We start from the raw sequence: 16699 nt of genomic DNA, 5'->3' as shown, positions 1-16699 counted from the left end.
CCAATGGCAGAGAAATCCGAGATGATTGGAGACCAGGCTCTGCTGTAGGGCAGGGTCTATCACCCTTGTCTGGAAGGAAGAGAGCATGCCGGGAGATTTAAAAAAATTTTTTTTATTCCTTCATGGGATATGGGCGTTGCTGGCGAGGCCGGCATTTATTGCCCCATCCCTAATTGCCCTTGAGAAGGTGGTGGTGAACCGCCTACTTGAACCGCTGCAGTCCGTGTGGTGAAGGTTCTCAGAGATGTCGTAATTGTGACCATCTCAAGAAAGGAGATAGGTCTTACTGCGGAGATTACAGAGGGATTTCCCTACTGTCCGCCATGGGAAAAGTCATCGCGAGAATCCTCCTCAACCGCCTCCTTCCAGTGGCCGAAGAGCTCCTCCCTGAGTCTCAATGGGGCTTCCGCCCATCAAGAGGCACAATGGACATGATCTTTAGCGCGCAACAAGCCCAGGAAAAGTGCAGGGAGCAGCATCAACGTCTGTACATGGCCTTCTTCGATCTGGCAAAGGCCTTTGACTGTCAACCATAAGGGATTGTGGAGCATCCTCCTCAAATTCGGCTGCCCGCAGAAATTTGTCACCATTCTCCGCCTGCTCCACGATGACATACAAGCCGCGATCCTCACCAACGGATCCACCACAGACCCAATCCGAGTGCAATCTGGGGTCAAGCAGGGCTGCGTCATCAGAACAACGCTCTTCTCCATCTTCCTCGCTGCAACACTCCACCCCATCACCATGAAGCTCCCCGCCGGAGTGGAGCTAACCTACAGGAGAAGCGGGAAACTGTTCAACCTTCGACGCCTCCAGGCCAGAACCAAGACCACGCCAACTTCTGTCATCGAGCTGCAGTACACACACGACGCCTGCGTGTGCGCACACTCAGAGGCCGAGCTACAAACCATCGTCGACGCATTCACCGAGGCGTATGAGAGAATGGGCCTCAGGCTAAACATCCGGAAAGCAAAGGTCCTCTCCCAGCCCGCTCCTGCCACACAACACTACCCCCCGACCATCAAGATCCACGGTGAGCCTCTGGACAGCGTGGGTCACTTCCCATATCTCGGGAGCCTTCTCTCGGTGCAAGCAGACATCGACGATGAAATTCAACATCGACTCCAACGCGCCAGTGTATCCTTCGGATGCTTGAGGAACAGAATGTTCGAAGACCGAGACCTCAAATCCAGCACTAAGCTCATGGTCTACAGAGCAGCCGTGGTCCCCACCCTCCTGTATGCATCAGAAACATGGACAATGTACAGCAGACACCTCAAATCCCTGGAGAGATATCACCAACGTTGCCTCCGCAAAATCTTGCAAATCCACTGGCAGGATAGGCGTACCAACGTGAGCGTTCTCTCCCAGGCTAACATCCCCATTATTGAGGCACTGGTCACGCTCAACCAGCTGTGATGTGCGGATCACGTTGTCCACATGCCCGACACAAGATTCCCTAAACAAGTGCTCTATTCCAAGCTCCGCAATGGCAGGCGATCACTAGGAGGGCAGAGGAAACGCTATAAGGACACTGTCAAAGCCTCCCTAAAAAAATGCAACATCCCCACCGACACGTGGGAATCGCTTACCCTAGAATGCCCAAACTGGAGAAGAAGCATTCGCGAAGGCGCCAATCACCTCGAGCGTCACCAAGTGGAGCATGTGGAGGCCGAGCCTAAGCAGCGGAAAGAGTGCGCAGAATCCAGAGCGTCTCACCCACCCGCCTTATTAAACACTACCTGCTCCACCTGTGGCAGAGTCTGTGGCTCCAGGATTGGACTATTCAGCCACCGTAGAACCCACCCTCCCAGAGTGGAAGCAAGTCATCCTCGACCCTGAGGCACTGCCAAAGAAGAAGAAGAATTCACCAGTGAGGCAACAATGCTAAGAACAGCTCTTTATTAATCTTCAGACAAAAATTCAAATAGAACAAACTAGTGAGTAAGAAACATGTGTAAATAGAACTGAATTGCCCGAATTGCAGGGGTCATGGGCCATAGTTAGGACTCCCCTGCTTTATACAATATACATACTGCAAGGATCTTTTTTCTGCTCTTATTCATTTCATGGTTAGTCCCTTATTTCACTGCCCTACACACTGTAGCTAATAAAGTACATAGAATTACATCGAATTTACAGCGCAGAAACAGGTCATTTGGCCCAACTGGTCCATGCCAGTGTTTCTGGTCCACACGAGCCTCCTCCCTCCCTACTTCATCTATCCCTATCAGGATACCCTTCTATTCCTTTCTCCCTCATGTACTTACCTAGATTTCCTTTAAATGCATCTATGATATTCGCTTCAATTACTCCATGTGGTCGCGAGTTCCACATTCCAAAAGGGGCATCACTCTTCCCCTGGTCTCCAGTCAGCGGAATCACCAACAGGAGGCTGGGAAATCAGCTGGGATGCCAGGCCCTACCTTCACATTATCATTTATATGTCGTGGGGCAGTGAAGGGATGGCCAGCGGGCTTCTCTGCTGGGTCAAGAGGAGGAAAATTTAAGTTGGGGATGTAGATGCGGCAGAAAATCCAGGCCACCATGTTAAAATCTCCAATTATGTTAATTTAAAAATTATCACCAGGGCTTCAGGAGTTAATAGTTTGAAACCCCCTAAGTGCCGTGGAGCTCGGAAAGTTTAAATCCTCCTTTTCATCGTCTCTCTGCCTTTGTTCAGAGGGACCTGGCGATTTGCCACGTTCACATAGTCTCTGTCGACCCCATTCCCCGACAGAGAATAAATGAGCTTACAGCTATTAGAGAGGAGGGAGAGAGCTGGATATAAAGAGAGTGTGGTCTTGGAATGGTATTACCTGGGAGTAGCTGCTGATGTCTTTTCCACAGATGCCTGATCCTTGCAAAAACCAGTAAATCTTGCCAGGTTTATTTTCTTTACAGCATCTGCATTTTATAATGGCGCATTTAATTTGTTTTCACTTTGTCTGCTGGGATTCCTTTTCTCCGGCACTCTCTTTCCTCCCTATTTTTCTGGAAGTGAGCATTTTAATGATTACTGCACTGGGAATACGTGCAGGCTGGTTGCTGATCTCGACGTGACAGTCTTAAGAAAGTTGTCTCCCCCCACCCACCCCACCACAGCAGCATGACCATTGTACTCCCTCTGCATTTTCAGTCCTCTTTTTATTTATGTCTAAAAAAAAAGGAAAATTCCCAAATCCTGACCCCTTTTTTTCTATTAAATGTCTGGGAAAAAAACAGATGCACAAGAATATTATTAGTACACAGAAATATGTATTAAATATATATCACACTATTCCCAAGACCTGGAATGGGCTGATGTGCTGAAAACCGTAGCCCCAGGTGCAGACTGTTAATCAAGTCCTGTATAAATATATATAATATATACAAATTCAGTCCTCAATTCGGAGTCAGAATTGGAACTGATTTACTAGTTATTTTTTAAGGTTTAGGGAATGCAGTCGGTGAAACATAGGGTTTCCTGAAAGATAGCAGTACACAGCTGGGTAACCGTTCTTCAATGGATTTGCAGTCTGCTTTCCACAGGGAGTTAATAAGCAAGTGCTTCAAGTCCTCCGGAGGAACCAAAACCTGGGAAGTCAGGGCCTCGGAGCCTCTGCTGCTGATCTTGGTGGACCTAAAACAAAAAGTTATTTTTAATATGTTTGATTTCACCTTCTTCAAAAGAGGATAGTCTAGTGGGTAAAGACACTACTGGGTGTAGAGCTAATCCATAAAGACTAGGGTTGCCAACGCTCCAGAATTGCCCTGGAGCCTCCAGGAATTGAAGACTAATCTCCAGGACACTGCTGTGAGCAACACCAGGGAACTGTGTTTTTAAAACATTTCCTTTGAACACTTTTGTTTACTAGTTCTGAAAACATTGGACATGGGAAAAAGGACTTTTTGACTGACAGTCACAAATCATCCAGTTGGGTAATGAAGAGTCTGTTCATTTTCTGATTGGCGTAGGACGGCAGTGCACCATGAGGATAGGCATGTCGGGCGACCAATGGCGAGAGTGTGGGGGCGAGGCGGTTGGAGACGGGAGGTTATGTGGTGAAACCTCGAGGAATATGTCCACCCAGAGTTGGCAACCTTAATACAGACCAGAAGGTTTCGAGGTCAATTCCCGATCTGTGCTGAGTTAGCTGATCTCAGCTGGATGGCATCCCAGTGCCTCGGGGAGGAGTTTTCCTGTTCCTAATCACTAATGCAGTGGCTCCTGCTGAAACGTGCTTGTGTGTGTATGGATGTCAGGCGAGACCAGCTTTGGGCTTGGCTGTCATGCCATCTAAGATCGAATAGCCTGCCAACACTCACTATCTGGGTTCACAAATTAAGAATGGCCACCTGAGTGATGGACTAGTGTTCACAGAACCGTGCCCCTGCAAGAGTTAAAGGCTTCAAGAGAGTAAGGGAGAAGATTGGAGGGAATAGAGGAATGAGCCCGTAGTTTTAAGAGTACAAACTATTCATTGTCTGTTGGCTTGTTGATGATGTCCTGAGGCAGTAAAAGGCTCAGTGCTAAACTTTACAGCACCATATCCACATGATCGGTGGTGACCAAACCAGAGAGTTAGGGTTTCATTCGTGAACAAGCTTCCAAATTTTAAGTTGAACATCTGGCTAAATCTCATTTACTTCAGTAAGTTTTGTTTGGTCTGAATAATTACATTCGACACAATAGAACGAAGCAGTTTTTTTTCTCTCCAAATCCTGCATTTATATGGTCAGTGATTTGGCAGCACATTAAAGAATATTATTGAATAGGTTCCCAGTGCAGTGTTCTCAGTATGTGATGGATGTTCAAGCATTTTCACCCAGCTAATATAGCTGGTGGCCAAAAGTGGTACTGTGGTGGCCACTATATCAAATCAAACTCTGTGATGCAGGTCGATTGCTATCATAGTGAGTTTTCAATTTAAAAAAAGATTTAGACTGCATTGGCGCCCAGCCCAGTGTCGCAGTGCATTAGTGCAATGATGCCCTAAGCCTAGATTGATTGGATTGGATGCAGGTCCTCCACTATAGGTCACCAGCGTGGGGAGCTCCTGATCTCTGGGCAGCTACTGAACATAGTACTCCCACCCCCACCCCCGAGGGAGTTGGGAATATCCGAGAATATCCCTCTGCAGTGCTATAGTTTACCTCTTAGCCATCCATTGACGAGCAGCATAGGCTAAAATTGGTGAAAGGTCAACCGTTAAAAGAGCCTATTAACGCAAAGAGAAATCAACGTATATCTTATGGGTATCGGTAAACTAAGATGCATTCAACATGCAGTTGGATAACATGATGGGGGCACTGCACATTGTTTTTCTCGGATGGGTGATCTAAGATAGGCTGAATGGTCTGACTTAACTATATTTATTTTATATCCAGCCACTCAGTCAGGATATGGTGCTTGGGGAAGAGAGATGCAGGAAAATTAAGTTACAAAATGGAGAAGAGGGATAAGAAAAAAAGCTTTTATATTAAGTATCGAATTATCTGTCCATCTGAGTCTCTATATTTATCTATCTAACAATAAAATTCTTGTGTCTGGCGTGTGTACGTCACGCTTAAGATGTCACACTTAAAAAAAAAAGGTATTAAAAAAGAGAAAGACAGTAATTTCCTGCTGGTTTCTCAAACCTTGGCCTTTCTTCATGGGCAGGTGCCCAGGGATTTACAGGGAGCTACCAATCTACCGGGCCTTCCTTCAGTAGTAGCCTCAAGTTGACTTCATGATGTGCCTACCTATGCTATTTCCCCACAGGGAATACCTAAGCAGTGTCCTTGGAGGGGCCATCCAGGTTAAGCAGAGATCCATCTCAGCAGCTAAACATCACATCGATACTCCAGACCCCAGAATGCACATCATGGGATAGCAGGCAGAAACAGAAAATGCTAGACTTTTCTAGCATTTTCTGTTTTCATTTAAGATATCCATTATCTGCAATATTTTGTTTTTTGTTTCATGGGCTACGAGGTCATCTTGGTGGTACTTGTTAAGATTTCTGAGGATATGTAAAGGAATATTTTAATTTTCTGTTCCCCGATTACATCTTTAACTCCCTCCCCCTTCATTTTTATAATTTGCCATTAGCATGTTATCTTCCACCTATGAGAAGCCAGTAATCCCAGTCACTTGACTCTGAAAGGAATTCCATTCATCATAAATTCCAATATGTTCACACATTTCCTTCGATCCTGGTGGAGCAGAAACCCTCACCGCAGAACCGGGTGTAGGCTGCTCACGATTTTCCATCCGTTAAAGTGAACAAAACAAGCCAAACTGTTGAATCAGTTGAGTTCAGATTTGCAGAGGTCATAGCAAAGCTTGTAGGATGCTCAGGTCAGGAGGCTATCCAGACCCTTGAAATGATACGGAGAAGAGCAATGTGGCTGATACTTGGTGTTAGACGCTTGAAGTGGTGCAGAGAAGAGCAATCACGCTGAAGCTCAGTGTTAGAAGGATGAGCCAGGAGGCACAACTGTATATGTAGGGCTCTTTCAATCTTGCAAAGAGATATACAAGATACTTAACAGGGTAGAAAGTAAACCCAGAACAATATTGGCTGATATTCCAAGGCAGCAGGATTCAGGCCAATTGTTTACATAGTCTTAATTCAGATTCAGGTGTTGATTCGGAGTGGGTCCCCACAGTACAGATGGTTTACATTTAATGGGGACTTTTGCCGAACGAACATCACTTCTTGTTTAACTTTGTTGCTTCAAACTGGAACAAGGTTACAAGTTTTCAGGCGACGTCACCGTTAATCCTCAAACATTACTAATTACCTTTGAAGCTAATGTTGTCAAACGAAACACTAAAGAACCGAGGCTGGCTTTGTCCCGGCCCTGATTGTTATCACAGGCCTGAATGAACCTCAGAAACAGTGTGGGAAAGGAATCTGCTTTTCTTTTCCTTCTTTTCCTTTTTTTTATTTAAACAAATAAAACCAAAACATTCTATTCATTGTTAATGAGGAGTGGGAGGCTGTTTCTGTTTCTGTTGAATCTCATGTTGCTGTTCCTTGGATTTGGATTCCTTTATGTAGATTTGGTCGGGGATATTTAAGTGGGCTTGATGTCTCAAAAAACACTAGAACAATTTTTTATAAATAATGTTTGACTGGAGCTTAAGACTGGAGCTGAATCAGAAGGATCCAAGTGCACCAATATAATTATTTGGTACTTTTATAAAACAAATTGAGGGGAGAACATCAAAGGGAAAATTGGAGAAGAAGATACTTTTATACATACATATAAAATAGAAACTATAGTGCCTGATAGTTCTAGAATCTTCAACTTCCATTTGTAGATTTAAGTTGGAGTACAATTCTTGAATGCCATTCAGTCTTAACTCCTCTCTTACCCCCCGTCCCCCACGATGCTGTTGAATATTTTAAGAGAGCAGACCATTCTATCTTCAGAGAAGAGAAGGGTACCAAACTCAATCTTACTCAGCAGAAACAGGCTGGCTGTGACCCTATTCTACACCAATATTGTCGGGCAGTAGTTGTGTCCCGAACATTAGTGTTTGAGCCCACTGCCATTGGTGTGGCAGACTACTGGTGCAGTAAAGTATTGGTGCATAGGAACATGGGCATAAGTGTGCTAGTATTCTAGAATTGGTGTTACTAAGTGTTGATTCTTCAGCACACTGGGGATGGTGTCCTTGTGCAGTGTAGTTGGGAGTCATAGATGATTTTCTATTTAACAAGTTCCCAGGCTCGACCGGTTGCTTGGGTGAGAGGCATTTCCCCAGAGGGAGATAAAATTGGAGGATGTCTCAACCCAGACTGGTCTTGAGTGCCTCTTGGTTGTCAGCCATGTGATATTCCATCTGGGGCTGCCAACCTCACACCGTTTCTGAGGTAAGAGACAGAAACAGAGGATAGCTTCACCCTAACGCCAACTTCAATGCTTCTCATTGCTTTCACTGGGGTTGGTGGGAGTTGAGGCTTGGTCAAGGTAGGTCACATTTCTGTGCCTGGCCTACAGACTGTGGCGCTCCCCTACTTTTATTATCTTTTGATTCAGACTCCAGGAGTGCAGTGTCCGTGAGCTGGCTCCTGGTGTTTATGCTTTTAAATCTGTTTTCCGTAGCCCAGGTGGCAGACTCCTGGATCCAAACTTGCTCCCAGAGTTCAAATTAGAAGAAAAATATTATAAAAGCAGTTGAAGTTAGAGGCTCTGGTTTGGAGACCAGCCACCTGGCGGTTAGTTTAAAAAAATGAGATTATCTTAAAAAATTAAGTGGGAAGGCTGTATTTTTTTTACAAAATTATGTTAGAATACCTCCATTTTAGGGTCTAACCTTGGAGTATCCTTGAAAAGACAAAAAACCTGTGCAAGTTAAGCTTTTTACATGTAGTGATTTTCTGTTACCAAAAACTGCCTTCCCAACATCACAGAATTACAATAACTTCCCCTGCACCTTTTGACACCTTAATACCACTTTAGAGACATTCTGTAACAGTACACAACTAAAGTAGACCCCGTATAATAATACTTGCATTTATTTAGTATACTATATCAAAATTCTCAAAGTACTATTTTGTGTTCATTTTTGGCCTCAATGTATTCACGTAGCTCATGCAACAGGCTCCAAAACGGTGACTATTTATTTTAATAGGTGAGTTTTTACTTCAATTTAGAGCCTTAAAAATATTGCAACTAAAAACTCCGCTGTAAGCATCTCCTTCGTATGAGTGGGGTTTTATTTTTTGTGTGTTTCCTGTTCTAACACTGACACGAATGACAAAACCAGTGGCTTGTTAGTAGAAAGCAACCAGCAATATCTATAAAGAGATTCTGATAAAGGGCCGGTTTGTTAAAAGTTACTTTGCCGTCAAATGAATGGAATTGCAGTTCTCTAAGCACGGATGAGAGGTGGTGACAAAAGCTGAAGTCGGTCTTTAGAGACAGGCTAAATTCATTGAGAGTTTTCCCCCTTCCTCTTTCCTACCTTTACTCTATTTGAAGCGTCATTATCTCCTTTCAGTCTGCGGTGTCTCCTGTTTCTTTTGAGAACCTTTTCTTGTTGTTATTTCTTCTTCACAAAGGGGCTGGCTGCTCTCGGTGGGGTGTAGCTGTTTTGAAATTTTAAGAACCCTCTTCAGCCCAGAATTGGGCGGATTTGATCTGGGATTTGTGTAGTGTCTACACAGAAGGCTTTGGTTATTTAGGAGACTAATCCTTAATATGCCATCTCCTTTGTAAAGAACAATGGCAGCATTTCAGGGTATTGTCAAAACAAAGAAAAACGAGTTTCTAAACCATTTAATTCACTATTGCCTGTCGATTTTGAACATTTTGATTCCATTTTCACCAGACTAATTCTCTTCATTGATTTTTTTTTTCCATCTTTGTTTTCTTTCTTTCCCTTTCATTGACATTTGGTCCTTGATTTAAAAAAAATGTATTTCTGTTTTCTATTAAAATAATTAGTTGAAATATTTTGAAATCAACTGGCAACCACAGGTGTCATTATAAATATTTGAACAGTGAGATTGAGTATTATGAGGTAGATGTTACAAATTAGCATTCCCGGCGCTGAGCTTTGAGCAACAGGAGGACACAGAGGTCAGTGTACCTCGCACGATTGTTCCTTCATTCATGAAAACTACTTGTAGGTTCCTATTTCCTGTATATAGACCATTTCATATCTTTCTTTTAAATAGCTCCTATCTAAAAATGCATTTCATGTTTCTTGTACTTTAAACATTCCTGTTCGTGCAACAAAGTTCCTATTGCATTTTTTATAGGAAATGTTTAATTGAACTTGGGGCCAAAAACTCCATCTTCACTTGAAAAAAAACCTCAGGGCTCAAGTGTTGGCTGGGGCAGGGAGGGGGAGGGGGGTTCGGGCGGGGGTGGTCCAATTCAGTATGTAATAAATGCCACAGTCCGTAGAGTAGGGGTGCAGGTATACAGTCACAATTTGTGTTGCTTTACAGGAAGGCCACCTCACACGTGGGTTTGGCACTGCATAGAATATAACTCTGGTGCAGTGTCAAACCAGATTATTAAAAAATGTTCAGGGGAACCTCAGGATGTCCTTGGCACTTTATAACCTTTTTTTGTAACGCTTTAAGAGTGCAACATTTCCATGTGAACTTTCAAAAGATTTAAAGCTCTTGCTGAGTGTTTCCAGGATTTCCTGTTTTTATTTCATATTTTCAGCATCTGCAGCATTTTACTTTTCGGTAATTTATAGATTACTGACTTACATAAAAGCACATATGTGCAAAGCTCTCTTCCAGCTGTGAGAAATTCATAGAATCATAGAATGATACAGCACAAAAGGAGGCCATTTGGCCCATCGTGCCTGTGCCAGCTCTTTGAAAGAGCTGTCCAATTTGTCCCTCTTCCCTGCTCTTTCCCCATAGCCCTGCAAATTTTTCCACTTCAAGTACTTATCCAATTCCCTTTTGAAAGTTATTATTGAACGTGCATCCATCACCCTTTTAGGCAGTGCATTCCAGATCATAACAACACACTGTGTAAAAATTTTTTTCCTCATGTCGCCTCTGGTTCTTTTGCCAATTACCGTAAAAATTGGCTGTGTGTTTGTTCTTGGGATGTGGGTGACACTGGAAAGGCTGCATTTATTCCCTGTTCCTAATTGCCCTGAGAAGCGTGGTATTCCTTCGATAGCAATTGTTTGCTAGGCCACATAGTATGGAGTCACATGTAAGCCAGATTGAGGAGCAGTGATGGCTTCCCTTTCCGAAAGAACATCAGTGAACCAATTGGTCACCTCCCCCACCCCGCCATAAATTGCCAGATTTATTGAATTCAATTTTACAATTTACCATGGTGAGATTTAAGCTCACAGCCTCTGATTGCAAGTTCAATATATCAATGATTTGGATGAGGGAACTAAATATAACATTTCCAAGTTTGCAGACGACACAAAGCTGGGGTGGAATGTGAGCTGTGAGGAGGATGCAAAGAGGCTCCAATGTGATTTAAACAAGTCGGGTGAGTGGGCAAGAACATGGCAGATGCAGTATAACGTGGATAAATGTGAGGTTATCCACTTTGGTTGTAAAAACAGAAAGGCAGATTATTATCTGAATGGTGATAGATTGGGAAAAGGGGAGGTGCAACGAGACCTGGGTGCCCTTGTACAACAGTCGCTGGAAGCGAGCATTCAGGTACTGCAAGCAGTTAGGAAGGCGAATGGTATGTTGGCCTTCATTGCAAGAGGATTTGAGTACAGGAGCAGGGATGTCTTACTGCAGTTATGCAGGGCCTTGGTGAGACCACATCTGGAGTATTGTGTGCAGTTTTGGTCTCCTTATCTGAGGAAGGATACCCTTGCCATGGAGGGAGTGCAACGACGGTTTACCAGACTGATCCCTGGGATGGCAGGACTGACGTATGAGGAGAGATTGGGTCGACTAGGCCTATAGTCACTCGAGTTTAGAAGAATGAGAGGTGATCTCATGGAAAGAAATAAAATTCTAACAGGACTAGACAGACTAGTTGCAGGGAGGATGTTCCCGATGACTGGGGAGTCCAGAACCAGGGGTCACAGTCTCAGGATACGGGGTATGCCATTTAGAACCGAGATGAGGAGAAATTTCTTCTCTCAGAGGGTGGTGAACCAGTGGAATTCTCTACCACAGAAGGCAGTGGAGGCCAAGTCATTAGATGTATTCAAGAAGGAGATAGATATATTTCTTAATGCTAAAGGGATCAAGAGATGTGGGGAAAAAGCGGGAACAGGGTACTGAGTTAGACGATCAGCCATGATCATTTTGAATGGCGGAGGAGGCCCGAAGGGCCTACTCTTGCTCCTATTTTCTATGTTTCTATGTTTCACTGCCATAACCTCTAAACTACTGAACCCTTGTAAAGAGAAAAGGTTTGTGAAACCTTTCTCATGAGTATGGCGTCTCTTTTGTCCTTTTTTAAAGTGTGGTGATAGAGTATGGAAGCACAGCGTGGAACAGTAGATCACAAGTCTCCCCATGTGGCAAGTTCAAACACGTTGGACAATTTTTTTTGTTGAATTATTCGACATTGGAGTAACTAGAGGACAGGGTAATATAGAACATTGAGTCCAAGTCAGACTAAGGTGAAAATGTTGAGTTAGCACGCACAGTCTTGGTGGGAGTAAGATGTTGGAATACAGCACATATTGCTGGAGAGACTGGATAAGTTAGATTACACACCGCAGTGGGGGAGTGGGTTAAATAACTTGGGGTGGTGATTGAGGTGATGAGCTGGAATACAGCACATTCTTTTTCCTCCAGAGCCCTGGTTTAAAACCAGCTTCAGCTTTTAACAACAACTGCATTTATATAGCGCCTTTAACGTGGTAAACGTCCCAAGGCACTTAACAGGAGCGTTGTCAGACAAAATTTGACACTGAGCCACAAGAGATGTTGGGTCAAGGAACCAAAATCTTGGACAAAGAGGTAGGTTTTAAGGAACGTCTTAAAGGAGGAGAGAGAGGTGGAGAGGTACAGGAAGGGAATTCCAAAACTTGGGGTCTAGGCAACTGAAGGCACGGCCGCCAATGCTGGACCGAAAAAAATTGGGAATGCGCGCGAACCTGAATTTGAGGAGCACAGAGATCTCGGAGGGTTGTAGGGCTGGAGCCTATACTGCCTGGAGTTTAGAAGAATGAGTGGTGATCTCATTGAAACATATAAGATTCTGAGGCGGCTTGACAGGGTAGATGCTGAGAGGCCGCTTCCCCTGGCTGGAGAGTCTAGAACTAGGGGGCACAGTTTCAGGATGTAGGGTCGGTCATTTAGGACTGAGATGAGGAAGAATTTCTTCACTTGGAGGGTTGTGAATCTTTGGAATTCCATACCCAAAGGGCTGTGGATGCTCAGCCGTTGAGTATATTCAAGGCTGAGATTGATTGATTTTTGGACTCGAAGGGAATCAAGGGATATGGGGATCGGGCGGGAAAGTGGAGTTGAGGTCGAAGATCAGCCATGATTTTATTGAATGGCCTACTCCTGCTCCTAGTTCTTATGTTCTTATGGAGGAGGTTACAGGAATAGGGAGGGGCGAGGCCATGGAGGGATTTGAAAACAAGGATGAGAATTTTAAAATCGAGGCGATGGTAGACTGGGAGCCAGTGTAGGTCAGCGAGCACAGTGGTGATAGTTGAACGGGACTTGGTGTGAGTTAGGGTACGGACAGTAGAGTTTTGGATGAGCTCAAGTTTACGGAGGATGCAAGGTGGGAGGCTGGCCAGAAGACCATTGGAATAGTAAGGGAAGACAAATTTGATCTGTCTGGTGGCAGTTGGGATTCTGGTTGTGAAATAAATACATTTAGGTTCAATCACCCTGAAAAAAAAAGGGTGTAAAAGAAATGACAGCCATCCGTGGCTAAGTAAAGAAATTAAGGACAGTATCCGACTAAAAACAAGGACATATAAGGTAGCCAAACTTAGTGGGAGGATAGAAGATTGGGAAATCTTCAAAAGACAGCAAAAAGTAACTAAAGGATTGATCAAGAAAGGGAAGATAGATTATGAAAATAAATTAGCAAAAAATATAAAAACAGATAGCAAGAGTTTCTATAGTTATATAAAAAGAAAAAGGGTGGCTAAGGCAAACTTAGGTCCGTTAGAGGATGAGACCGGGAAATTAATGGTGGGAAACATGGAGATGGCAAAAATGCTGAACAAATATTTTGTTTCAGTCTTTACGGTAGAGGACACTAAGAATATCCCAACACTGGACAAACAGGGGGCTCTAGGGGTGAGGAGCTAAATACGATTAAAATCACTAAGGAATTGGTACTCAGTAAATTAATGGGACTCAAGGCGGATAAATCCCCTGGACCTGATGGCTTACATCCTAGGGTCTTGAGGGAAGTGGCAGTAGGGATTGTGGATGCTTTGGTAATAATTTTCCAAAATTCTCTGGACTCGGCAAAGGTCTCGGCAGATTGGAAAACTGCTAATGTAACACCCTTATTTAAAAAGGGTAGTAGGCAGAAGGCTGGAAATTATAGACCAGTTAGCCTAACATCTGTGGTGGGTAAAATATTGGAGTCTGTTATTAAGGAGACAGTAACGGAACATTTGGATAAACATAATTTAATAGGACAAAGTCAGCATGGCTTTACGAAGGGGAAGTCATGTCTGACAAATTTGCTTGAGTTCTTTGAGGACATAACGTACAGGGTGGATAAAGGGGAACCAGTGGATGTAGTGTATTTAGACTTCCAGAAGGCATTCGACAAGGTGCCACATAAAAGATTATTGCTCAAGATAAAGAATCACTGGAATGGGGGTAATATTCTGGCATGGGTGGAGGATTGGTTATCTAACAGGAAGCAGAGAGTTGGGATAAATGGTTCATTCTCGGACTGGCAACCAGTAGCCAGTGGTGTTCCGCAGGGGTCGGTGCTGGGTCCCCAACTCTTTACAATCTATATTAACGATTTGGAGGAGGGGACCGAGTGAAACATATCAAAGTTTGCAGATGATACAAAGATGGGAGGGAAAGTAGAGAGTGAGGAGGACATAAAAAACCTGCAAGGGGATATAGACAGACTGGGCGACTGGGCGGAGATTTGGCAGATGCAATACAATATTGGAAAATGTGAGGTTATGCACTCTGGCAGGAAAAATCAGAGAGCAAGTTATTATCTTAATGGTGAGAAACTGGAAAGTACTGCAGTACAAAGGGATCTGGGGGTCCTAGTGCAAGAAAATCAAAAAGTTAGTATGCAGGTGCAGCAGGTGATCAAGAAAGCCAACGGAATGTTGGCTTTTATTGCTAGGGGGATAGAATATAAAAACAGGGAGGTATTGCTGCAGTTATATAAGGTATTGGTGAGACCGCACCTGGAATACTACATACAGTTTTGGTGTCCATACTTAAGAAAAGACATACTTGCTCTCGAGGCAGTACAAAGAAGGTCCACTCGGTTAATCCCGGGGATGAGGGGGCGGACATATGAGGAGAGGTTGAGTAGATTGGGACTCTACTCATTGGAGTTCAGAAGAATGAGCGGCGATCTTATTGAAACATATAAGATTGTGAAGGGGCTTGATCGGGTGGATGCGGTAAGGATGTTCCCAAGGATGGGTGAAACTAGAACTAGGGGGCATAATCTTAGAATAAGGGGCTGCTCTTTCAAAACTGAGATGAGGAGAAACTTCTTCACTTAGAGGGTAGTAGGTCTGTGGAATTTGCTGCCCCAGGAAGCTGTGGAAGCTACATCATTATATAAATTTAAAACAGAAATAGACAGTTTCCTAGAAGTAAAGGGAATTAGGGGTTACGGGGAGCGGGCAGGAAAGTGGACATGAATTTAGATTTGAGGTTAGGATCAGATCAGCCATGATCTTATTGAATGGCGGAGCAGGCTCGATGGGCCGATTGGCCTACTCCTGCTCCTATTTCTTATGTTCTTATGAACCTAGAATTGTTCTCTATTCGTGTGATTTTTTTTTTAGATTTCAGATAAATTCATAGCTTTATGCTATACTGGTAATCTCTGGCCTGATCTGAGCAGAGAAATTAAATTGCCAAAATTCTAGGTGATCAACCACTTCCCTTCCCATTCACTCTCTTCATATGGAAGGCTAGCAGACTAAACCCCTCGTCATTGTATAGAACTTATGGTCCAGCACTAACAAATAAATTCACGATGTACCTTGGGATATGTTTGCCCCAATTAGTTCCATTTCCATTTTGCAGTAGCGTCAACCCATTGTCTAAGCTGACTTGATGGTCTCTTGCCTGTTAACACATTCCAATGAAATATGATTTCAGTATATTTTAATATTGTGTTATACTGCTCTCATTTTGATTCACTTTGCAAAGTAAGTGAATAAATGGGCCGAGGTACAAATTCTGCAGGCTGGCTATTGTTTTATGTGCAGTCTGATCCGGGAGTAAAGACGTCTTGGCATGTAAGCTATACACTTACCAACATTCAGATGTGTCATATTTCCTGCCACCTCTTTTATTGCTTTTCTTAAATGGTCTGTATTCCAAATTGTTTTGTTATTAGATCAAGAACAGTGGCCTTTATCTTTTCTTTACAGTTTTATTTTTTTTTGCTCCAGACCATGCCACTTGTAACTATGTTGAAAAATGTGCAAAGTTGTTTTTTTTTCCAGTGGGACACCATGAGAGAGTGACTGCAAATTTCACTGGTGCTTTTTGTCTTTGAAGAACCCGTGGCTTTGTATCATAATACAATAGGTATTATGTTACTGTGGTTTGAGTTGTGTGCTCCTTCTTCCTTCCTTAAAGTCTCTGAAGAAGCTAAAGATAACTCTTGGCGAGCTGCTGGGATAATAAACATCTGTGGTACACTTTCTATTAGTCGCCTTCCCAAGCAAAGCATTGAAACTTGGAGGAAAAAAAATCAGAACAAAGTTAACCCTTGTGGGGCTAACATCTAACGCCTGGTTTACTTTGATAATACACCGTTAGCAGATGGGCACGGTAACTCCCTCCCGGTCGCCCCCCTCCCCTCTGCCCCCCCACCCCCCCCCCGCAACCGCAGCCACTCGCCAGAGTGAAGGAAGTGAATGTTGCACCTTTCCAACGCCCCCAGGAACTGACTTCTTGTGGATCCCGTCAGCTCTCGTTGGAGGTGGTGCAAAACACCTTCTACAGGCCCTGAGATTCTTTTAATTGGGTCTGACGGCACAAAACAAAAGAAAAGCCTAAAAAGCCTAACCGTCCACCCCCTGCACCGCGGCTGCAGTGTGTACTATCCA

The 16699-nt window shown here is 43.7% G+C and overlaps 1 protein-coding gene across 7 annotated transcripts in view; it reads left to right on the top strand.

Moving 5' to 3' along the window:
- The window catches only part of bcas3 (BCAS3 microtubule associated cell migration factor), a 666368-nt gene that overhangs the window by 279366 nt on the left and 370303 nt on the right, over window positions 1-16699 (top strand). The window lies entirely within an intron of this gene.

The sequence above is a fragment of the Heptranchias perlo genome, chromosome 28 (assembly GCF_035084215.1).
Source record: "Heptranchias perlo isolate sHepPer1 chromosome 28, sHepPer1.hap1, whole genome shotgun sequence".
Taxonomy (NCBI): Eukaryota; Metazoa; Chordata; class Chondrichthyes; order Hexanchiformes; family Hexanchidae; genus Heptranchias; species Heptranchias perlo.
Note: the sequence above shows the minus strand (reverse complement) of the source record. Positions and strands in the feature narration are given on the sequence as shown.